The sequence below is a fragment of the Passer domesticus genome, chromosome 1 (genome assembly GCF_036417665.1).
Source record: "Passer domesticus isolate bPasDom1 chromosome 1, bPasDom1.hap1, whole genome shotgun sequence".
Taxonomy (NCBI): domain Eukaryota; kingdom Metazoa; phylum Chordata; class Aves; order Passeriformes; family Passeridae; genus Passer; species Passer domesticus.
In genome coordinates this window covers 111,331,867-111,356,754 of record NC_087474.1, presented here as the reverse complement: position 1 = coordinate 111,356,754, position 24,888 = coordinate 111,331,867, and the positions used below count along the sequence as shown (strand labels likewise).

General features: G+C 37.7%; 1 long non-coding RNA gene across 2 annotated transcripts in view; it reads right to left on the bottom strand.

Annotated features, from left to right (window-relative positions):
• Positions 1 to 2,083: 2,083 nt before the first annotated feature.
• The window catches only part of LOC135289197 (uncharacterized), a 41,507-nt gene continuing 18,702 nt past the window's right edge, over positions 2,084 to 24,888 (bottom strand). The window contains exons 1-5 of one of the 2 annotated variants that reach the window (XR_010351979.1): positions 19,683 to 19,716; positions 15,230 to 15,373; positions 6,314 to 6,392; positions 5,552 to 5,645; positions 2,084 to 2,717 (exon numbers count right to left, since the gene is read on the bottom strand). This is a non-coding gene — a long non-coding RNA (uncharacterized LOC135289197). Of the gene's footprint in view, positions 2,718 to 5,551; positions 5,646 to 6,313; positions 6,393 to 15,229; positions 15,374 to 19,682; positions 19,717 to 24,888 lie in introns of those variants that run through there. The other variant, XR_010351984.1, reaches the window with a different exon arrangement.

Here is a 24,888-nt window from a genome sequence, read left to right as displayed (position 1 = left end):
GGTGTTGGCTCTGCTGGACATTGTGGAAGCTTCTGCCATCTTCTAAGCTCCCCCTTTCCTACCAAAACCTTGCCAGGTAAACCCAAGACTTTAACCTTTACTCAAGGTTAAATTCAAGTCCAAAACTGGATATAGGATACGCAAAGGTTGGTAATACATTACTCAAATGTCTTTACAAAATCAGACCCTAAAACTAGTATTAGTTTCAATAGTTTTATGGGATTTTTTTTCCAAAGAATCTTGATCTCCTTTTCCAGAATGGCTGGGCTGACTTTTAGGACTTTATTCCTTCAGAAAACTGTTCATGGCATGTCGCCACAGAAATATCCACCTAGTCTCTATTACAAAGATAGACTTATTCCAGCTCATAAATTCTGCCAATAACAAAAGTTAAATTTACTACAGATTACAAGCACATAGGATGAATGGATAAATTAGATGGATATAACACTGAGGGTGGATGACTTCTGGTGGCAAAACTTGCCTAAGTCTGCAAATGAGGTGGGAGAGACATGAGAGGAAGAGAAGTCAGATTTTGTGAGGTCTTAGTGTGACTCCTCACAGCTCTACTGTGAAGCCTGTCAGTAATCAGCAGGTGTTACATGACATGTGCTTTCATTTCTGGATTTCCAGGTCTATGTTCATTGTTGAATCATGTGTGAAGCTTGATCCTTGCCTGACACAAAACCCTATGGAATACATGGCAAAAAAAGCACTGCTCTAAATACTCCTTTCTTTAACTGCAGAAGTATTAAGCCCTGCAGGGAGCAGGGGGAGGAGTGTGCTCAAAAAAGAGGCTAATTTCATAGTTTGCAGTGGATCACAACTCTTTTTAGAAAGTGATTTTATTTACTGTGATTTTTTTTTTTTTCCAACCAGAGAGATTAATTCAACTGTAGGCCTTTCAGAAGGCATTCAGCAGTATTTCAGCCAAGTCATTCCTCTGGTGTCCTGCAGCATATCGATCTAATTATAGGTGTAATCAGGTAAGCAGCCTATATGCATTTTATACTCTTTCACACTTCAGAAGTGACTAGTAGCACCCAAACTGTGTTTTGGGGTTGGTAACCTGGTCCACACAAATCCCTTAGTAGTGCTGTGAATAGCTGGTGCTTGTCCCCATGCCAAGGACCACTCTAAATATTCACCAGAATATTAGAGATTACCAGTTGTGTTCTCTAACATCACCAAGCCCAAAGCATGGGCTCAATTTGTCTCATATTTGTCCTGAACTCAGTCTTCTCCAGATAAACATACAAAGCACTAGAAGTAAAGCTTGGGTTAAGTCCTCCGATATCTTAGAAAACTGTTTGCCTTACCAAAACCAAATAGGACTGTGAACATTTTACCTTTTATAACACAAAGTGACAAAACACTCATTACTCAGGAATAAAAAAGCAGCAGTCACTCCTACGTCTCTTGCACATAAATGCTTGTTAGCAGTCCTCAGCACACTGGAAACAACCTCATTACACAAAAAACCTCTTTATCTCAGTATGAAACCCTCCCAGACTGGTGTACAAAGCATCCACAAACGCGTGGACATTTATCATGGCATGGACATGACTTCAGCTTCAGCCCCAAGACACTTGAGAATTAATGCACAAATGCAGAAACTGATATTACAGACACTTTCAGTGGATCCATGCGGATACTTTCACAATTCAGCCAATTAAGTCTATGTAATGAATATGTACCAAGGAATATGGAAAGAAATCACAAAGATATCTGCATGAATAAGATTCTTTTCTCATTCCATTGTGCCATTCAAATATGAGAAATTGCATTCAGATGATTTTTATTTCATTTCAAAGAAATCAACAGAAGTGCTAAAAAGAGTGACATAAAAACTGTGCCATCCATCACTGAAGACATTTTGAAGATAAGTGTTAATTTCTTCATATTTTCCATATTTTCTTGAGAGATGAGCTATCCTAGGGCAACAAAAACATCTTGGGTTTTTAAAAGTTCACTTGTGTTGCATATTGGTAAATGCCTGACATCTGCCCCTCTCTTCCAGCATTTAATTGTTGTCCTCCATGTGCCCTCACATGACAAAAACAATACTTTTTTTCTCCCTCACATATTTCTCAGTTTCTATATTATCTGTATCTTTGAAAAACCTCTACCTCAGGCTGTTTTCTCTTATTTGTACTTTGGCACTGAAATTATTATTGTTTTTACGAGTTATCAAGTACATGTCTACAAAATCAAGAGAAATATTTTGAGAAGAAGAGACATTATTAATTTTAAATTCCCACGTTTCTTGCCAAAATTAGATTTTTTTACTTCCAGGAGAACAAAGCAAAAACATTATAGAACATAAGAAATCCTCTGCTTTTGATCTATGGGAAATTAAAAACCTTTTTTCTCAGCCTCAGTCTTAAAACCAAAAGTGATTATCAGTTTTAACCTTGAAAAAGCATCCATGACTTGAGGTAAACTGTGGTTGGTTAATGAGGTTACCTAATGTAGCCCAATGAATTTGTCAAGGCTAATGATGATCAGTATAGAGGCTCAAGGGATTTTTACATCAAAGCACAAATCTCTCTTATAATTTTTTATGAAATTGTTACTCTGTATGATTGTTGATAATCTTCTACAAAAAAATTAATTTATAATCATCTTATTTTGTGTTACTGTACAGAAATAGTATGCTCAAGGTTGTCGCAGGTTCAGTGTAGCTGAAGTCTGGCTCATTGATGGATCTGAGGACACTATAATAAAACAGATTGATGTCACTAGAAGCATTTAATGCACTGTGAATTAAAAACATGGACAATATATTTAAGTAGAGTGGTTCAATAATTCATAATTTAGTGGACATGCAAGGAAAGAGAACTTTTTGTCTTCCCACAAAAGTCAATAGAAATGCAGATTGGAGGTCCAAATGTCAATGAGGCGACAACAGGGTAGAAAGAAGGAAAGTCAAAACTCACCTCTTAATAAAGCATAAATACATACATATATATATATATATATATATATATATATATATATATATATATACACACTTGGCCATGAAGGGCACAGAGGGTGCAGAAACATGAAAATGAGATTTAATAAAAGATGCAGATTACAACATTACAACAACAGCAAGTCTGTATACATTTGATCTAAAATACACCATGTTAAAAAACTTTGTATAAAGCTATATTAATTTTGTAAAAATGCAACTTTCTGGACAGTGGAATGCTTGCCTTAACCTCTGTAACGCTTTCCTGTCCACTCTCACTGTTACAAGGACTGGTCCCTCCAGAATTCTGTGGGATGCTTGAGAATATTTCAGGGAATCTAAAAACAGTATCCTCACCATACTGTTATGTTCTATAGCAAATTATTGTTGCCTATCCTTCAAATAAGTCACCTTTGTAAACCAAGTACAAACCACCATCATACACGGTAATTCAAGAAACTCCTTTTCATTCAGAAATAATTGCTACTAACATGCCTCCTTAGGGTAATTATTTACCATAACATCTCTGCTTGCACTGTGCAACAGATCACATTTATGATGAAGTAACAAATCACAGGGGTTTTATTTTCTTTTTGCTGTGTAGACAGACACCAGAATGGCTATAAAACCTAATATGGCTGTCTCCTGAAAAAGCAGGACAGAGACTTTTCCATATTAACAGGCATTAATATCATGGGATTTTGCACTAGCATCATACTTTCCATTGCAGGTGACATAGTAGCAAGAAATTTCAGTGAAATTTTTAAATTCTTAGACAGATCTCTGTATAAAAGACTGGTGCATATTACAGAAGAATAAGATTTTTTTTTTTCTGTAAGGTAATAACTGGGAGACATATATTGAAAGTATCATCTAGTATTCACAGAGTGACTGAATTTGGCATTTTTCTGACTATTATATTTCCTTACTTACTAGTTTTGATTGAAAGGATAATTTTCCCAAATTATACTCTCTGCTTTTACAATTTTCAGCTTCAGGTACATACTGAAATTCATTTTACATAAGGAATCTGATTGTGCTGAATTGAAAAGTCATAAAAATCTTTTAAAAATTGTGCATTCATAAAAATATCACACTTTTAGATACAATTTTTTTAGGCCTCTTGAGGACTCAGAGAAATTGCTGGCATATTTGAGAAAGATGTGAACCTCTCTCTTTTTTTTTTTTAATAGGCTAAAACACACTTTTAGAACAATGAAATGAGGGCTTTTGAGGATGTGTATTACACACTACAAGTCATTAGTTTGAAAAGTGCCTGCCACTGATGGAGGGCTGTAACTCTGCTATCTATAATAATTTTCCTCATTGTTCTGACAGACTTAATCTGCTCAAATCTGGTATGGGAGCAAAATCAGAAAAGATAGGTATCAAGAAGCACAGCAAATTAAAGAGAAGTATATACAAACATTCAATTTAGCTGTCTGTCATCTGTCTGATAGCAGTTAATTCACTGTCTGTGTGTTACAGAGCAGATAACAACACATCCTGTGCAGTCTGATGCATTTTTGGGGCAGAATCCAAGAGTGTGTCATCAGTAGAGAATGTGCCCTTTCCAGAACTGCCAATAAAATAAGACATACACAGAAACCATCTGAACATGTAAACAAACATGGTAGTGTTTTTGCAGGGAATTGAGGGAGGGTTCTGGCTGATTACAACGTTGTTTGTTGGTAGTGCTATGTTGAAGTCATGGGTGGAAGCAGTTATGGGTCACAGCTCCTGAGAAGTATGTTCTTTTACTTCCTAGGCAAAATTTCCTTGCATCTGAGGAAGTTAGGGTGAAAAAACAAAGTATGTAAAGGTAGTTATTATTAAATCAAATATCATTGGTGACTATAAAGAAAGGCTCTTTCCTCTGGCTTCTTACCTGAGATAAGTGACTGTATGCAAATGAAAAGAGTATTGCTAGCTTGATCACCTTTACCTGGAAGATTTTACAGATGCTATTTAGTGGAAAAACAATTTTTTTTAAAAAAATGAGTACTGCAGTTAAACACAAACCTTATAAACTTTTTCTGGGTAAAATTTGAGAACATCTACAAGGCTATGCACAATATTGCCTCCTATTTTAGCTTCAATGATGCAGCTATTTGCATGTACAGATGCTTGTGCCCCTACTTTGGTCCTGCTTATCTTACCAGTACTGGATCTGATAAAGTATAGTGATAGTATCTGCTCTCAGTGCTCTGTTGTCATTACAAATCTTGCACATCCAGAATTCCCGAATGGTAGAGAATTTTCCACATTGCCTCTCTGCCATGGATAACAGCACTTAAGTCTCCGTTTGAGCCCACAGAGAGTTTGCAAACAAGATTAGGTAAAACAATTTTGCTTGAAGGGGATGTCTTTGAAACACAAATATCCTGTCAGTATTATTTTAATCTCTCAGCTTGCTTCTTTCAGCTCCTTATTCTGCCCTCTTCTTTTCACCCTAACATGAAAATCCTAGCCAAAAATGGTCGCTTCACAAAAACTAGCCTGATAATGACAATTGCTACAAGAGGTGATCCAGACAGCTCTTGGTGCTATGACAATCTGTGTGTGCAGAAGACAAACATTCAAATCCCAACTTACTTTTAGCATTTCCTCAATAAGTCACTGGCACCTGCAGTATCTTGCCTCCTCCTTATTTTTGCATGCAACATTTTACAATCACATGTACAGTGACCTAGTAAAAAAATGTTTCCATAAGACCCTCCTGCACGCACTGGAGTATGAATTTCCTGCTGCTCATTCACATCCCTGCTGCATGTCAGAAGACATATGGCACTCATGTTGTTTTTTGCTTGGGTAGTCTTTCCCAAAATTGCCTACATATATTTGCTCTGCATTATGTTTTTTTTATTTCTTATAAGTATGAAGGGAATTCACTACTTCCAAATCCTCAGTTTGAATCAATGTTGCATTTTGCAAGGGTTTTGGCAGATTTTATCACCTTGGCCTGCTAAAAATGAAAGGTGGCTTAAATAATTATCTCCTTTCCCTTCTTTTGTTTAGCTGCTTTTCTATTATTAGGTTTTTGATACTGGATTATCTGCTTTTATGGATTTTTTTTCTAACCCTTCTCACTTCCCATCCTCCAAATGGAGGAAAAGGCCCTTTTCACCAAATCACGTAAATCCCACTGGTTTTGTCACCACTTTCTCCTGGTTAGTAATTTCACACCCCTGCTCTAACATCTTCCTTCAGTTAGTTATTTTGCAGTCTTCTTTTCAGACCAACCATAGCATCTTAGTCAAAAATCTTCTCTTCCTACTTGCCTGCAGTGGTGTGGCTTCTTCTTTAAATTCCATTACTGGTTTTGGTCTTGGTTTTTAGCTCTCTTTCAAAGCTCACCTTTACTCTGACTTGCAAATCACTTTTCTTCTCCTCTTCTCCTCATGAGAAACCCTGCTCTTCAAGGAGAACTCAGTTCCTGTTAAGCAAATAAAAGAAGCTGTGGATAATATAGTGTACCCTATGGGTATTACGGAAGGAAGGTTACACCCTTTCATATATACAGAAAAACTACAGGGTCAAATATAGTGGAAAATTTTCACATTTGCTACCCCAGAAAAAACACAGTGAAGGCAGAGAAAAAGGTGGGGTGGAATTTTCCCAAGGTTTGACCTTGCAGGTATCACATTTTTGCATATGTCTGTATCTGTACAGATCTCTAGCTCTTTCCCTACTGACTTACAAGGTATCTTTTTTCTCCATGTGTCTCAATTTACATGGAAATTTGAGTTTTTACTTCTATAAACCACAAAGGCAAGAGTGGTGAAGACATAAGGTTCCTCAACCAATCTAATTAAAACACAGCTCTAAGACATGCAATAAACATGTTCTAGTTTTGTTGTAGCAGCATTTGGAATAAAATGCAGGATTAAGGTTCTGAGGAAAAGGGAAATATTTCTAAGGTTTCTTGGCATTTTTAGCAGAAACTGAACTTGGGGCAAAAGAAAGAGATCTTTCTGGTTTAACATTTAAGATGTTGAATGTTCAACCTAAAATTAGGAAAAGAAATCACAGTGAGGAGGTACATGAGGGCTTAAGAAATTATGGCTCTGAATTGTCATACTGTTTTGAATATTAATAATATTGACAACTAATGCATGTATGTTCATGCATATAGGTACATAAGTGTGTATGTTCACAGATTAATGCTATTCCCAATTATCTTTGATTGGTTGATGGCTTACTGAAAGGAATACTGCATTTTTTATAACCAAAATTTCAAATATGAGACCCAAAGGAGGTACTGAATCACAGCCTGTGGGAAAAATTAGTTCTGCTGTTTTGCAGGTTTTCCTTCGGTTTTGTTGAACCCAGTTTAGTTCATGTTGCTGTTATGAGGAAATGATTGTTTATATCTCTCGTCTTGTGTGTATTGGAAAATTGGCAGCACTACCTTGTAATTCATCACTTATTGTGAGTCAGGGGACAATGTATTTTCAACTTCAGGGCAAAGGATTATACAGTCATAAAAGTAAAATATCACATCCCTCTGAGCTGAATCAACCTAATAACAGAGGTCTTATACAACTTTGCAATAATGTGCAGCAGAATTAGTGACTTCTCATAGCCCTTAATTTTTATAAAAGATTTTTTTCTTTTATCTGTTTAGATTTTATTCAGCCAGCTGATGAGTCATGGTCAGAAACATCCCCTGTGAAAAGGAGGCTTTCTGAGAGAGCAGAGCTTGGTGATGGGAGATAGAACTAACTTAGCTATTTTTTTACTTTAAGTTGCTGTGTGTTTGCATTCCACTCCACACAGTGACAAAGCCAAGATACAGCATGCAACAATGACACTGCTCTTCAAAATTCACAAAGCAATTACGTAGTACTTGTATTGTCTGCAAACTGTACAGAGGTAATGCAGACAAGGTTTCACCCTGTCTATGTAATTACCCTACTCAAGAGCAAGGATTTGGCACTTTGCAAAGCCCAGCTGCCAGTTTGTCAATGCATGACCTATCACATAATTTTCATAAATTCAAAAATATTTCAAGTTCCTAAGGGAAGTTAATATTAAGACACACCAAGAAGTTCATTTTGAACCTTCTATTTTCTATCTTGGCATGGGTGACCAGCTAGTTTGGGAAGCACGGAACTTACTACTCCTTTATCTGAATGTCATATTAATGTTGTAAACTACTCGATTATGTGTCATAAGATAATTATAGTCTACTGAAGATGTCAGTTGCTTAATAAATACGAATTCTATTCATTTTCATGTTCAATAATGAGCATTAAATATTCAATTTTGATTGTCAATTGTTTAAAGAAAAGAACAATATCTTTCTACAAAATTTATGTTGCAAATCATTGTTGCTAGCAGATATCAACAGTTCAAATGAATGAAGGTTCTGAGTTCTGAAGAGCTACAACTCAAGCTCATGGCAATTACGGCTCAGGAAATGTGTATTACAGGCAAACTTTAAGTTTTCTCTTTAATGATGCATATGACAATAGAAACAATATTATTATTTAGATATCTCTGACAAATCTAATAAGAATCTCATGTCTGGAAAAGAAATTACACTATTCCCCTTCATATGGTTGCCTTTAGGTGAAGGAAAAAAGTTTAATTCTGTTCTAATCTTTTTTTCTCTCACTTTCTACGCTACATGGAAATAGAAATCACAAGACCTGTTTTCTTCCTGCAAACATGGTATACCATTTCTTACTTCACACATTGAAAGCGTGAGTGAAATCCAACATCCTCTCCATCAGCATGCAAAGCAAGTTTATTTCTTCCTCATTCACTGTCCCTGCCTAGCTGATTGTAAAGGATGGAAATATATTTAAAAAAAAATATCCCTTAACTTTCATCCTATAACTTTTTCAGCAGATCTAGTCACATACATGTAACAAAGTTACTTAAATTATTTTTATAATTAATAATTATCTTTTTTATTTACTTTTGAAACCATTGTTGTTTTTAGCAGAGTTTTGGAGATTCTGGTAAAAGATTTTATCTCTCTTTCACCCATACCTGACATTCATAGGAATGTTTCATGAAGCTGGGGACTAAGTAGCCCTGGCTCCCTGCTGCTCTGTGTGTTGCTCTTGTCAGTGCTTGCTGAGCCTCTATTAAGAAACAGCTGAACTTAGCTAAAACTGCAGCCACTAGCAAGGTTTTAGCAACCTCTTTCTTGGAGTTAGCCATTAAACTGAGGAAGATGTTAGCCACTGGGGAGAAATAAGAACCTGTGTGTACACACACCTATGTGCCCCTGTGCATAATAAAGTACTTGGCATAAAAAAAACTCTCCACGCATTTCCTCTATCTCTCAAGTGCAAGCAAAGCTATCTTTGAGACACAAAGTCTCTAGGCTGCATTAACATTTTAAGTCATCCTGTCACTAATGGAAAAGAAACAGCCAAGCAAAGGCCTCTTCTGTTTTGTCACAAAAGCACAAGGCACTGAGTAAGCTGGTGGAAATTACCATAACTGCATATTACTGAGCCAAAAATAACAGAAACTCTCCATTTTACATCCCATCTGACTTTAATATAAGCAGCTAAGGTTTCTGTAGGGTTTATACTTTGTTTAGTCTCTGATAGAAAGCTAGTATTTAAGTAAATAGTAACCAGAAAGATGTCAATCAGCTTCACCATAAAATAGTGCATGGCAAGCTAAATCAGGAAATTCTTTGCTGCTCACTGAAAACTCTGGCCGACTTTTTGTGATTTCTCTTGTTAATAAAGTAGTGATTGAAATAATCTTGTGTTCAATTAACTGTTACATCATGAAAGGTCCTTAACAAAAGCAAGAAGAAAATGAAGTACCATATTAAAGGTCATAAGATTTCCAAATATTGGTACTTATACCAAGCATTAAGTGTCTGTTAACATGCTGCTCTGACACCATAAGCTCATGCACACACACTCTTCTGTAAAGAGCAGCAAAAGGACATTTTGTAGCACAAATTCATATTAGCCTGAGAAAAAAGCAGAGCTATTTTATAATGCTTGCTTGTGTAGCCCAACCCAAATTACACCCTAACTTTTCTTTAACAAGGTTCAGAGAGTTTCACACCCTTTTCTGTTTCCCTCCTTGATTCCAGGGAGTACTGGAGGTCTTGGACACAGAGAACTCTCTCTCACAGCAGCTGCAATACTGAGGAGCTGAGGGCAAGGCAGGCTGGCAGGAAGGCAGGTGAGGAAGGCATTAAGGTTTTGTCTAAGGCATGAAACACGGGGGCCATTAACTGTGCTGGCAGCAAGGAAAGGGTTGATTGAAGGAAGGAGGAAGGTTTAGACCTGGACTGGTTTTAGTCTTACAGTATTAGTAACAAAACATTTTACCTACAGACACTCCTTTTGGTGCTCTCCTTATTTCTACAAGGTTCATATTGGTTATGTCTACACATAAAATACCTTTGCAAGTATATTACTTCAGCTCACTGGTTTGTGTCCACCAGTTAGACCATCAAAATCTTAAATTCTCACTCAGTGCATTCAAGGGACTCTCTACCAAGTCTTCTGGCAAAGCCCGTGGTGATACCAGGGCCAGCAGTGTCAATATCAGAAGAGCTTGTTACAAGGTCTGAAGGCAGCCTGGCCCCACTGGTCCTGCAGCCTTGGATAATTTATCGAGGAGGGAGCACATGTCACACAGGCCAAGAGGAGAAGGAAGGTGAGAGGTCAGACTTTATTTGTCCAATGTGAACTGATTCACTAATAAGAGAGCTGAGTTAGCCAGCTGCTCACAGATGAGAATAAACCTGAGCCTCTGCCTCTCTGGGACCCAAAGTACTCCTGCAACACTATTATTTCTCACAGCTCATATTTACAGGGCCTGTGTACCCATTTACAGGTGATGGAAGAATGAGGAGCACAGCCACAAGCAAGATGTGATTTTTGACAAACATAGATTTTGTTTGAGCTCTGATAATAGATGACATAGCTCCTATTAGGACGTTCTCCTGGGAGGTAGTGAGGCATTCAGAATAATTTCTGCTGCCTGTGCAGGAAATGGGAATATACTAATTTTATTAAACAGATCCAAGAGCTCCCCAGCAGAATTAAGTGCCTCTATTTTCTATTTTCTGAAGTTCAAGGGAGCAGGAAAAATAAAAGGCAAATTCTTTCTTAAAAGTGTCAGGATGTAGGTCTCATTAGGTCTCTTGTGGAAGCTGTCCCAGAATTGTGTTGCTTTCCTCACTCCCAGCCTGAAATCTGAGTAACCAACTCTGCAAAATCTTTGTTGAATCTAAAACAAAACCACTAACTTCTGCCAAAGTTTATACTTGGTAGAATAAATAGGTTGTGATGCAAGTATCTGAATGACATTTCTTCAAACTTCTTTTGCTTGAACCATGTCTGTTTTATAATGGTCTTTGAATTATCTAGGAATAATGATCTTTGTTTTTCAATATAGCATTCAAACATCTAAAACATTGCTCAAATTACAAGTTAGGTACAGCGGGTTCAGCAGCACTCAGGAGGCCAAGGTTGCTGCGTGTAACTTCTGAAATTAAACCAGGAAGGAAATCTGCAGTTTCACCCTGAGAGAGAGCAGGACTGTCTCATCTCATGTTGTGTCTGGGCCTTGGAAACAAGAGCTGGGATGTTACAGAACTGTGTTGAAAAGAAATTAAACCTTACATGTAGACCATTCTCCCTAAGAGAGCAACTTTATGCATCATCAGAGAGCTTGCTGTTCAATGCAGAGTCTGAAATACTTCTGAGTTAAAGAACTGCTTCTATTGAAACTATGGTACATGAAATGACCATGTACCTGCATATAATTAAAGTAATGAATTGCAAGATGGATCATATTTTGATAATGAGTAGCTTGGTAAAAATATTATCATGTAAAAGGATGTGCAAAATATTGTCCCAGTAGTTTCCAGCAAACTAATATGCATAACTTTCATGCAATTATGAAGCAACAATACAAATTCTGTAAGTTTTTTGGGCTATAAATGTTAGTTTTAGCTTCATTTCACTATCTGTTCTTCAGAGGTCTTTGCAGTGTAACAGTGTTTTACCCTGAACACAGGATAAAATTTCCGCTATTAGCAAAAGCTAGTAAATTCTTTATAGGACTACTCTGTAATTAGTTTCCAAGTTTTTAATTACAAAAATCAATTTCTACGAATAAAAGCTCTTTCTTTTACTTTCATGAGTGAGAGACTGAAATAATCAAGTTACATGATTTATCAAGTCTTCATTAATATTTCTCCTTCATCATCTTACCATTGCTCAATGCTATTTGCCAACAATTTCCAGTTAGAAGATTGTGCCAAAGACTTCTGGTGCTTACTGTGATTGTGGGGACTATTTTGTGTTACTACATTAACAAGTGCCTTCAGCTGTTGTCACCTCCTTGGAAACACTAGACTGCAAAAACAGCTGGATCTTTTGTGTTGTTCCAGCTCCACCTTATCCAGGATTTCCTTCCAGGACAGACTCAAATTGGTCATTTGCCTCATGGGACATTTTAGCAAAAAAAACCCCAAAAATAAAAAACATATATATATATATATATAGGACCCTACAAGGCTTTCTGATTATAACTTGATCAATAAACCTCCCCTGGTAACATCCAATAATTTTGTCATTCCATTTTCTCAGATGAAGGGAATCTACCCTTAGCTATTTGGATAAAAATGTACATGCTTCTATGATTCTCACATAGGGTCTGAGCATAGAAAGCCCTGACAAAGCTGCCTGGGGAAAACTTATTTGACATCAGTTCCTGTTGTGTAACCATGCTCTCGGTTTCAGAAATCTTGCCCCCCTTGCTATGAGCTTACCTGCTTTCAGATAACTATGCAAACACATAAAATCTGAAGAAATACTGAGCTGAAGGAGGGCAAAGAGCCATCTGGAGTGTACAGCTGGGAAAATGTAGAAATGCAAGGCACACACAGCAAGGCCTGAGTACTTGCAGCTTCCAGCCAGTAGCACTCTCAAGATTTCAAAGGCAGAGTCTGCATTAAGAAAGTGCATTAAACCACTTTTGAAACACGTGGGATCCAGCAGAAATCCTAATTCAAGTAGCTCCTCTCCTTGTTCATTAACTGACTGCATAATAAACTCTTGAGACTCATGAGATTGTGTCACTGAACAGGAGATGAGTAGTTAAGTAATGTTGCTAAAACCAATTTTTTGACCAAACAAAGCAGTGAGATTGATGGAAGCACAAGATTTGTTTCATCATGGTTGGTATAGAATAAAGAGGGTATATCCATCTATCTTTATCTGTATCTTCAGCCAACAGAAGTAGGGATTATCACCTACTATGGACATCACACAGGCAAAACACTCACTTAGCATTTAGCCTTCACACCTATTCTTTCAATAGAATATAGAGGAACCTTGTGTGAAAAGAAATCTAGGGATGCTTCATGTTTGCTTTTGCAAATAGATTAGCAATAGTAATTTTCATTGTCTTTCAGAACATTAGTTTTTGACAGTACATGGCCAATGATTGTGTTATAATTAACATTCTTTCCTATGACTTATCACTGAAATTATTAAACTGAAATATTTAATTATGGATATGTTTAATATGCCATGAATTATTATGCAGTATTTTATTTCATATTATTGATTCTTAATTACTCTTTCTTCTACATTCCTTCATTAAGTATAATTATGCAAGTTAACAATGGAAAACAAATATTTCTCTTTGTGAAGGACGGCTGTCTTGTATTTTCACCTCTTCTGTGCTGATGTTTAAAAATTGCAGATTAGTCCACAAAATAAACAGTACAACACTGTCAGCATGCTAAGAACAGTAGCTATTCTTTAAAGCTTGTCCTGTCTATCTACTTAAGTATTGAATAACAGCAATTTTAGCCTTATGTAGACATTTAAAAAGCAACAGTACAACAATTCAGAGGTGCACCTTAAGAAATTAAGGTGTTTTAGTCTGGAAAATAAAATACTGTCAACTGCACACGTAACTTGTTAGATAGGAATGGGAATTTAGTAACAGTGACCAGATGATATCTCAACTACTAATGTATCTTCACCACATCATAACAGTCTAAAATAATGCACCTTAATCTTTAATAATTAATTATAAGAGTCTTGAATTTTTAAAAGGTACATACATACATACATAAATAATATAAAGATTAGAGAAGGAGTAAACTGCAAACTACAACAACTGCAAATTGTCCACAGCTTTTCCAATAGGATAGCTTAAAAATGCCATTAATGGAAGGGTCAGTGTCATTTCATCTTTTTGAATATTATCTAAAGTTCATAAAGTTCTTTTGAATGAACAAAAGTTCATCAGATTCTTTGGAAGTCATCTTAGAACATTTCAAATACTTAGATCTATTAGCAATTATTTTGGTTAATAGATCAAATTTAAAAATTCAGTTAATACTTGCCATTGATAGCATTTATATAATGTTTATCCATCTGTGAGTAAAAATTATTCTGCATTGTAGCTTCTTCACTAAACACTTACATTTCAAATATTTCTTTTCAGATAGTGAAAGGGACTTAAAAATCAGCCAACAGACCTGAGCACATAGATAAACATATATAAACTCATATACATACACAAATCATTACTGCAGCATCAGTGCTTTGGCATACCACAGGATTGTTGCCATGCAAGCCTGAGTGAAACGTAATGACAGAATAAGTAAAGACAGCTTAATTTAATCACTTAATTTCTTGATTAGCTATTGAACATCCTTGTAATAAGGATGAGAAGATTAGTAATTAATGCATCAGAAGAACAATCTCCTGATTTGCTTCTTTACACGTCACTATAAACTCTTGTAATTTCTGCAGAAAAAATGGTTGTTATAAGTCTTGTTAGAGCCATCAAATCTAAGCTCTTATGAATAGATTTTTGTTGTGTATATTCATATTGCTTCATATATGTTCACTCTAAAATTCACAGTCTAATTCATAATATCAATGCACATTGATTAAAAAATTAATAGAAACATTTCCATTAGCATCACCACCCACAGAGCATATTTGGCCCATCCAGTAGGAATCCTAACTTTCAGTTACATCAGGTTAAATTGTATGATGAATTGCTAAAACATAGGGGCCCTATGCTTTGTTATGCAATCTTTCTAATATTATTTGGTTTGAAAACCATTTAAAATGTGTGTGCTTTCAATACTGTGATAATCCATTGAATTTTTACCTGTTATTAATGACAATTGTCAGCAAGTTATCAATAAGTACTAAGAACTCCCAGCTCTCTTGTTACTCACTTGGCCACTTCCAAGCCAGATAAGCAGCTCTGTTATAGCTTGAATACTCGGGAATTTCCTACCTGGTTACTTCTAGGAGCTCCTTAGGAAGGTAATGATCAGGAGCTGGGTAGCAATCAGAGGCACCTGTCTGTCACACAGAGCAGCTAATGGCTCCCCCTTGAGTGTAGCCTCCTGAGCTGTGGACTGCATTTCCTTCACAGCTCCTGTAATGGGAGATTTATTGGGGTTTTCCCTGACTGTTGTGGTTTAGGAATGGCACTTAGTGCCCCCTCCACCAGAACTCCAAAACCACAATACCTCCCACTTGCTTCCCCTCTCCCTCTCTTCTGCCCATGGGTGGCCAGAGAGGAGAACTGGAGGCACAAAAGCAAAGATGACCAGTTGAGATAAGAGCAGCTTACTGGAAACAGCAGCTAAATAAGAAAAGGAACAGTAACAGCAGCAATATTAATAAGGAAAACATACAAAAGACAGAGTGTGGGGCTCAACCCACCCACAGCCACGCCACCCAAACTGCTCCCTCTGGCTGGCACCACCATTACCCCACCGCTCCATTCACCAGGCTTGCTCCACTGGGAAGGAATGCCCTGATAATGACAAGAAATAGCATTGAATAATATTTGTGTCTTGGCCACACCCACATTGCTCTAGGCTCCTCCCCCTCACAGGTACTGCAAAAAAATTAATCGTGTCTGTGGTTAAAGACCTTAAAATGACTAAACTCAGCTGGAAAGTATCAGATTAAAAAACACGTATTACACTAAAAAAATACTACCCTTCTTGCCTGCATACATTCTCTGAGTTTAAAAGGGAAATTAAGCCTACATTTAATTGACTGTTTCTTGATTGTTAAACTTGCACATGCTATGTTTCAATTTCCGGTGATCATCATTTATAATTTAGCGTGCCTTGCTCCTGCGTCAGTAACACAGATTTACTAATGCCTGCATTATACAACTTGTACCATATTTAATTAGGAAATTCTATCTAATTGTTAGCACAGTGCATTATGTGAAGAGTGCAGCACATTAAACTATTGAGTTTCTATTCAACAACCCACCTAGAAATGTTCCATCCAATATTACAAAATTTATGACTGCAATAAGTGACTAGAAAGAGTCATTAAAAGGCTGTAGATTTCAAAGCTGTGAGTGCACACACACTGCAAGGTATGAAATATATGTTCTGGAAGTTCTGAAAGAAATGTACATTTCCTCTAAAATCATTATAGTATTTTTCTTTCATAGATGTTGCAACTATAAAAGATCTATTAATCTTCAAGAAAGGATGTAGGAGAGGAGAATCCTGGTCAGTGTCTGATGAAGGGAAGATTTTGTGCAGCATGCGAAAAGAAAACATATTCTTTGTACAAGCTAAATAGAATATTTCATTACTTTTCTAAAGCAGGAATATGTACTTTTTTAAGTAGGTCCAGACATGAGAACCTACAATTATACTTAATTGTATATCTTATTGCACATAAGTGATAAAGTTTTCAGATAGTGAATATTGTGGTCTTGACCCACTAAAGATTAATCACGTAATATCTGCTCGGGCTGTGAGTTAAAAGTCTCTATAGTCAGTGTCATTTATTTTAATGAGACATTGGTGGGTTTAAAATTAAGGTAAACTTGCTAACAGGATTGTTAAGGTCAATGAAGTTATCTCTGACTTCAAGCAAACTATGTACTTAATGAGCTGGCTGACTCATATTCTACATCTAAAATTTGATATTAAATTGGACTCATGCACATTTTGTCAATGTCTCTTAAGGGTTTATGTACATGTTAAAATTATTACAATTAGAAATTATTGTATTTTTGGGACATAGAATAACTTGTTCTAATGTAGAAGAATAAAAAACTAGAGGCAAAGAAGATTTAAAGAGTCCCCCAATTATAAAGGACCATTATATTGTAACAGACTTTTCTTTTTAAAAATGGTCCAAATTTAATGATATCTTTCTATATTTTCTTCAAAAAGATTTTTTTTTCCTTCCATCATGAAAACCACTATTGACAAATTCCAGCTGTGTTTCCACTTTTATGTGAGTGTTCTGCTATGCCTTTTTTTTAATCTCTTTTTTAAAATCCTTTGTTACTGCAGTTATGTGAGAAAGAGAGTAATTTTTGGGGGTTGTGGGTTTTTTTAAAGCTGTGATTCATTCCTCACTATAAGAGGGAATGTCTTGGAAGCACAAATTTCAATTCCAAAACCAAGGGAGACAAGAAGAATAATCTTTGTTTCTTTGGGAGCATGCTATGGAGGTAGCAGCATGGCCTCCTGTGCTGCAATGTATACCCTCGAGCAAGGGCAGAGGAAGGAGACAGACTAAGAGGAAATAAAAAGAGAAAAGGTGTAAGGATTAAGAATTAGGCAAGATGCAAGACTTTAGGAGCCAATAAACGGAGGTGATGCTCGCAGTGTTGCACTTTCTTCTTTTGTGACTAGAAGGGAAACCATCAAGTGAATAGATATGTTGATAGCTAGGAGGGAATAACTGATCTGCACTTGAGCACATCCAAGGCAGAGCACATCTTTCCTGGAAGCCTAAACAGACTTAGCCTGAGATAGTGGAGCTATTAAAAGTGTCACTGTACAAGCTGACAGCTGGGTAACAGCTTTATAGCCAGACTGGCAGAGCTGGCTCGTGGCTCCACAGAAAATGTGGAAAGCTATAAAGGCAAAATTCACATCCTGACAAAAGCACAGGAAAATCCAGTATTTCTGACAATTTTTACCAGAGTAAATTGATTTCTTTGAAAAAAGCTTTTCTTTTAAGTAAGGCTGGACAGGAGGGAAACAGCACAGTGGATTCTGAAACACACAGGTTTTGGATACCTGCACCCAAGTCATTACTACAGGGCTGGTGTTAAAATAAGTTACATTATCCTTCTTCTTGTGGGGAAAGCCCCATACAAACTTAATCTACACAGTGAGTTTCCTACCAGGGATGTGCTCATGTCCCCCAACACAGGCCAAGCAATAACATGAATAATTACTTGTTTCATGGGGATTTAAGATGAGAGCCCTTTCAGTAAAAGTAATGAGCCTTTCCTGCAATGTAAGTGTACACAGGACATCAAAAAGTTCATTCACTTTCAAAGTTTCATTTTAAAGTGTTATATATTAATTTAAACACAGTTTTCCTCTCAGTTATGCTAACCTGTTCCAAGTCAGATAGTGCTGTTTAAGAATAATCAAATTTCTGCTCCTCTTCATGACGATTTCCATATGCATGTTGAAAAATATAAAATCATTTATTGCAATTATGTTATTTATTTACATTTATTAAAGTCAGTACAACATTATGGCTTATAAAACAGTAAGGAGAACAAGAAACCTTCTGAAGCAGTTAGGGATAAACACTGATAAACATGTCACAGCTAATTGTTAAAATTTACAATGTAATTAAGAATTTTTACATTCAACAACAGGTCAAACAAAACAGGATATCCCAAATTCACTGGAATGCCTAGTGGCCTAGCAGGTTGTATGAGCAGATCTTCAATCACAACAACAACAGATCTTCTAACAATCACAACAAACTCTGTGTGTTCCTTCAGATTGATGACCATCAAATACCCTCAAAGTCAGTTATGTTTATAATCAAATACCTTTCCAAACAAAGAAAAAAAGCTATTCATTGTTAACGGGATGAAATCTGGGTAAGCTAACCAGGCCCCTTCAAGGGAAAAACCATAATTTAGGCTCTATGGTGAAATCAAGCTGTGATCAAACTTAGTGAAGTGTGACTGGGCAATCTGGAATAGAGGATAAAAGCATTTCAAATTGCATCCTGGTTGTAGCTTACTTTTAAATTGGCATTTTTTCATCCGGTTTTGCCCTGATGCTTTTTATAGTAGAAACTACAAGAAAACAATGGAGAGTAGCATTTTGTTTCAATGTAACAAATTTCCTTCATATATGCCAGGAAGGACTTTATATTTTGTGTATACTTGAGACTGTATTTTCAAGGCTTTGAATGTTTTGATTTGTGAAAATTTTTCAAGATTGCAAGATCTGTGATGCTCTGAAAGGATTGATGTTGACCATAGTGACACGTTTCTGAAAGGAAGAAATTGGATGAAAAATACTTCTGAAACACGAGAAACTCCAGGTTGATCAGCCCCCAACCTCTGCTGGTCTTGGAGTTATTCCTCCCCAGACACAGGATGCTGCACTTGCCATTGTTGAACCTCATTATGTTTCTCTCTGCCCAGCTCTCCAGCCTATCAAGGTCCCACTGAATGGCAACACAGCCTTCAGGTGTATCAGCCACTGCCCTCAGTTTTGTATCAGCAACATTGCTGAGGGTTCATTCAATCCCTTTGTCCAGGTCATTGATAAAGTTGAATAAGATGGGGGATCCATGGGGAATGCACTGACTACAGACCTCCAGCTGGATTCTGCTCCACTGACCAGCTCTGAACCCTCTGAGCTCTGATCTAGACCTTCTGAGCTCTGCCTTTTGTTTTTGATCCACCTTCTCCATTCATCTGCTGAGCTTACCTATGAGGATGTTCTGGGAGACAGTGTCAAAAGCCCTGCTGAAGTCAGGGCAACATCCACTGCCCTTCCTTCAATAGTCCCATCCTGCCATGTCATCATAGAAGGCTATCACATTGGTCAAGCATCACTTCCCCTTGGTGAATCCATGACTACACCTAATTGCCTTCTTCTAAATGCTTGGTAATGATCTCCAGAATTACCTGTTCCATCACCTTTCCAGGGCTGGAGTTGAGGCTGACTGGCCAGTAGTTTCCCTTGTTCTCCTTCTATCCCTTCTCAAAGATGGGAGAAACATTGGCCTTCCTCTAGTCCTCAGACACCTCCCCTGTTCTCTGTGATTTTTCAAAGATGATGAAGAGCAGCAGAGCACCAACATCTGCAGCTCCATCAGCACCCATGGGTGCATCCCGTCAGAGCCCACAGATTTATTGGTGTTAAATTTCCTTAATTGACTTCTAACCCAACCCTCTATGACCAAGGGGAAGTCTTTCTTTCTCCAGCATTCTTCTCTTACCTCTGAGTCTGGGACTGCTGAGAGCTATCCTCAGAAGTAAAGACTGAGGTGAAGAAGGTAATTCCACCTTCTCTGTGTCTTCTATTACCAGGACATCCATCTGATTCAGCAGCACCTCAATATTATCCCTAATATTCCTTTTGCTGCTGATATACTTGTGGAAGACCTTCTTGTTGTCCTTGAGGTATTTTGCCAGTTGCAATTCCAGGTGAATTTTTTCTCATTGCATTCCTGCATATTTTGACAATGTGGTACTCCTACATGTCCTGTCCTTTTTTCCACATCCCACAGATTTCTTTCTTGCCTTTGAGAGAGGAGCTCTCTGTTCATCCATGCAGGTCTCCTACTCTGTTTGCCCAATTACTTTATAATGAAGATACACTGGTCTTGACCTTAGAGAAAGTAGTTCTTAAATATTGACCATGTCTCTTGGACACACTTCTCTTCTAGAGATATAACCCATGAGATTTTGCTCAGCAGGTCCTTGAAGAAGACAAAGTTAGCTCTCTGGAAGTTTAGGGTTCTAGTCCTGCCTATTGATGTGCTTCCCCTGGGCAGGATCCTGAGTTCCACCATCTCATGGTCACTACAGGTGGCCTGTAATAAACACCCACAAGTGTAACTCATATTAACCTGTCCCTTAATTCTCACCCATAAACCCTCACATCATGTGTCTGTCCCAGGGTAGATCTTTATATATTCCAGCTGTCCTTTTGCATAAACAGCTACTCCACCACCTCACCTCTCTGTCCTGTCCTTTCTATAAGTAAGTACATAGTTATCCGTGACAATATTCCAGTCATGTGAGCAGTCCCACCCTGTCTCTGTAACGGCAATGAGATCATGGCTCTGTAACAGCACATAGGTTTTCAGCTCTTCTTCTTTATTCCCCATGCTGTGTGCATTTGTGTACAGGCACTTCTGAAAGATAATCAAGCAACCAAGTTCTCTAGAAAGAAATATAATAATATCAGAATTTTTCCTGCTCTTTTCCTCTGAAATCAAGTTCTGGGGAAATTTACCTCACTCCAGAAGCATTTGCTTCTTAACAGATTTACTTTTTGTAAAAACTAGTATATGGAGTTAGACCAAAAAAGCCATTTGCCTCAATATCCTGTCTTAGACAGCGATTGGTATGCTTACAGAGGTATAGATGAGATGGAGAATGCATACAGGATAATATTTCCCCTGGTACTCCATCTCAGTTTTCAGCAATTAGGTAGTGACATCCTGATCTGGAGATCATATCTACACCATCATTCTCCATCACAACTGATACAAATACCACTCAAGAAATCATCCAGTCCATTTCTGTTGAGCTATGGTGGTTTTAACATTGGTGCTAAAGGAACACAGTGTGTGGCCTCGTACACCCTACTACCAAAGAGAATGGTTCCACAAGCAAAACAATTCTTCCAGTTCATGCACTTTTTCATGAGTCCTGAAGGAACAGAGAGATGTAAAAGTAAGTAGCCTGTGAAAACAGAGTTTGAAAGAAGGAGCTGACAAAGTTAAATACTTACAGATGATTTGCATATTGTATTGCAGTAGGAAAGGCTTAAATAAGGTTGAAAACAGGACAGAATGGGAAGGAAAGCTATTTGTCAGAAACAGAAAAATATCTTCCAAATTGCTGAAATCATGCATGGTCTAATTAACATAACAAAGATGTTAATAAAAATTCAGGCATATCAAATGAAATGAAAACCAATGCAGACTAAACCAGAATTTGAAGCTAATACTAAGAAGACAGAATGAAAATTAGTACTAAATCCTTCACACACATCAGAAGAAAACCACAGACTTTAGGTAGGGACAGCTGTTCATCAGGATATAATACTACACAATTTTTTTTGCCTTGACATTCACTATGGAAGTAAGAGAAATTCTCCTTCTTTAACCTTCTTGTACTGTGCTCTGCAAAGGCCCTGTCTGAAACTGAAGTGTTTGCAGGAGGGACATGGAACAAAGCAATGAAACAAACACTAAAACATCACCAGACCTAGATCATGAGCCCCCAAGAGCTCTGAGAGATCTCAAGGATGAAACAGCTAAATTACTAACAACACCATCTAACTTCTGCTTTAAGGCTCCCATGGCACTTGAGGACTGGAGTGTAGCATCTGTGGTATCACAGATGTGATATATTTTTAAAGCTCCTTTGGGATCGAGAAACCTCTTAGTCTGCCTTCTTTACTGAGAATATTACTACAAGTACAAACCAAGTGTAGAATTAGTGGATACCTTGAGAAATACAGACTGCCTGGGAAAAGCTAGTGTGGCTTCAGTAAAGGTGAATATTTGCCAAGTCATTGATCAACTTTCATGTATACTAGAACTACAAGTCTTGTTTGCATTTATCCTAAAAAAAACCCAACTCTACAGTAGAAGAAAATATATACAAACAAAATAAATTTGAACACCTTTTTGATATCTAACAGTTAGAAAAAAAATTCCCATAAAATATAATATACTTATTAATGTATTTGTATATTTTAATGGAATAATATTTTTCAAAGCTTTTAGAAAAGTAAAGCTTCCACTCATAGGTAAAATAATAGATCAGATTCTTTTCTGTCCCAGGATATAACCTCATGAAGTTCAACAAGGAGAAGTGCCAAGTCCTTCACCTGGGATAGAACAGCCTGAGGCAGCAGGAGATGCTGGGTGCCATCCTGCTGAGAAGCAGCTCTGTGGAAAAGGCCCTGGAGTTGGACACCCAGCTGACCATGAGCCAGCAAAGTGTCCTTGCTGGAAAGAAGGCCATCCTGGGCTGCATTAGACAAAGTACTGCCAGCAGTTTGGGGGAGGTGATCCTTTCCCTCTGCTCAGTACAGCTGAGGTCCCTTCCTGGAGTGCTGTGTTCAGGTCTGGGTTCCTCAGTGTGTGACACACATGGACAGAGTCCAGCAAAGGGCCACAAAGGTGATTCAGGGTCTCCAGCACCTCATGTGTGAGGGAAGGCTGAGAGAGCAGGGACCCTTCAGCCTGGGTAGGAGAAGGCTCAAGGGGATCTTATTGATGTGTACAAACACTTCAGGGACAGGGTGCAAAGAGAACAGAACCAAATCCTTCAGTGGTGTCCAGTGGTGTCCAGTGGTGTCCAGTGACAGAGCCAGAGGCTATGGGCACAACCTGAAACACAGGAAGGTCCCTCTGAAAATCAGGAAATACTCCTTTACTGTGAGAGTGACTGAGAGCTGGCACAGGTTTCTCAGAGATGTTGTGGAATCTCCATCCCTCTCCATTCAAAACCCCTCTGGGCAACTGGCTCTGGGTGGCTGTGCTTGAGCGGGAGAGGTTGCACCAAATGGCCTTCAGAGGTCCATTTCCACATCAGATATTCTATGATTCTCTGATATCTTTAATGCCAGAAGAAAAGGAGAATGGAAAAGATGCAGAGGATTTATTACCTTCCCGATCTGTAAATTTCTTCAGCCCTGGATAAATTGGTATGCATTCATGGCCAGTCTAGTTTTAATTGTTATAAGAAAAATTCCACTCTGAAAGCCGCCAGGCTAGCTTTGGAATGGCATTGCTTTACTTTTTCTTTCTCTTTTGATCATTCTCTTCCTGTCCTGGCTGTCAAGCAAAGCTGTCCCAGTTTCACTTGTGCTGAGAAACCTCAGAGTCAAGATGGGCATGCTGTAAGAGCCTTTCCAATTTTTTGGGTTAAGAAATTCCTCACCCTTTTCTCTACACTTTATCTTTCTGATTAAAACTTAAGAGTCTTATTTCATTGAGGTCATCTGAATCTATATAGTTTGCACAGGTCACACATATCTTTTTTTCCTTACCTTTCTGTACTCTAGTGGTTTCCTGCCAGAAAGTACTTGCAGGGGAAAATTGGCACTGCACTACTTTAAAACATGGAAAGTTCATGCTACTACCCTACATTTGTAGCAGTCTAACTCCTCTCTGATCAATCTGCCATTATACATTTTTTACTTACTTACTTATTGTTCCTTCTTTTACACAGCCAAATTTTATGCTTATCTGACATTTTTAAACAATTTTACAGAGGAAATGCAACTCTAGGTCACAGCTTTTGGTGGGGTATTTTTCTTTTTTATCCAGGAAATCTGACTTGAGCTGTTACAATTCCACCTCACAGTTTAACTACTTTGGCTTTAAGAATGCAGTATAACTGTGTTTCTGCTTTCCTGAAGCATTCAGCTGGAGTGAGCTGCTGTAGTTGTGGTGCCTCCAGTCTGCAGCAGCCCTCCAGCTGAACTAGTCTGGCCAAGAGGAAATAACTTGAAAGAATTCATAACTAGGATCTGTTTGGCTGATAAATAAAATGTTTTGTGTCTAGTTTAAGTTCTCTTTTCAGAAGCAGCCTTCTTGCAATTCTCTAACTATGATTTTAAACAACATTTCAGGCTTGAGTCGTATTGTGTAAATCTTAACACCCTCTGTGCATGGGCCAGGGACAGAGCTGGCTGTACTTTGTGGCCTAAATCCCTTTCTTCTTCACAGGTGTCATCTGGATCAAGCTCCAGCAATAAAAAGGAGCACTAAAGACCTGCAGCAGAACAGAGCTGCTCCAAGGCCCTTTCCATCTCAGCATATTCTGTGATTCTGTGATCAGACCCCAGGACCTGACAGATACATCAGGAGGGGAGCCAGGCAGAGGGTTCTCAAATGTGGGAAAGGAAAAAAAAGAGGGAAATTTCTCATAGGGTTTCTGCA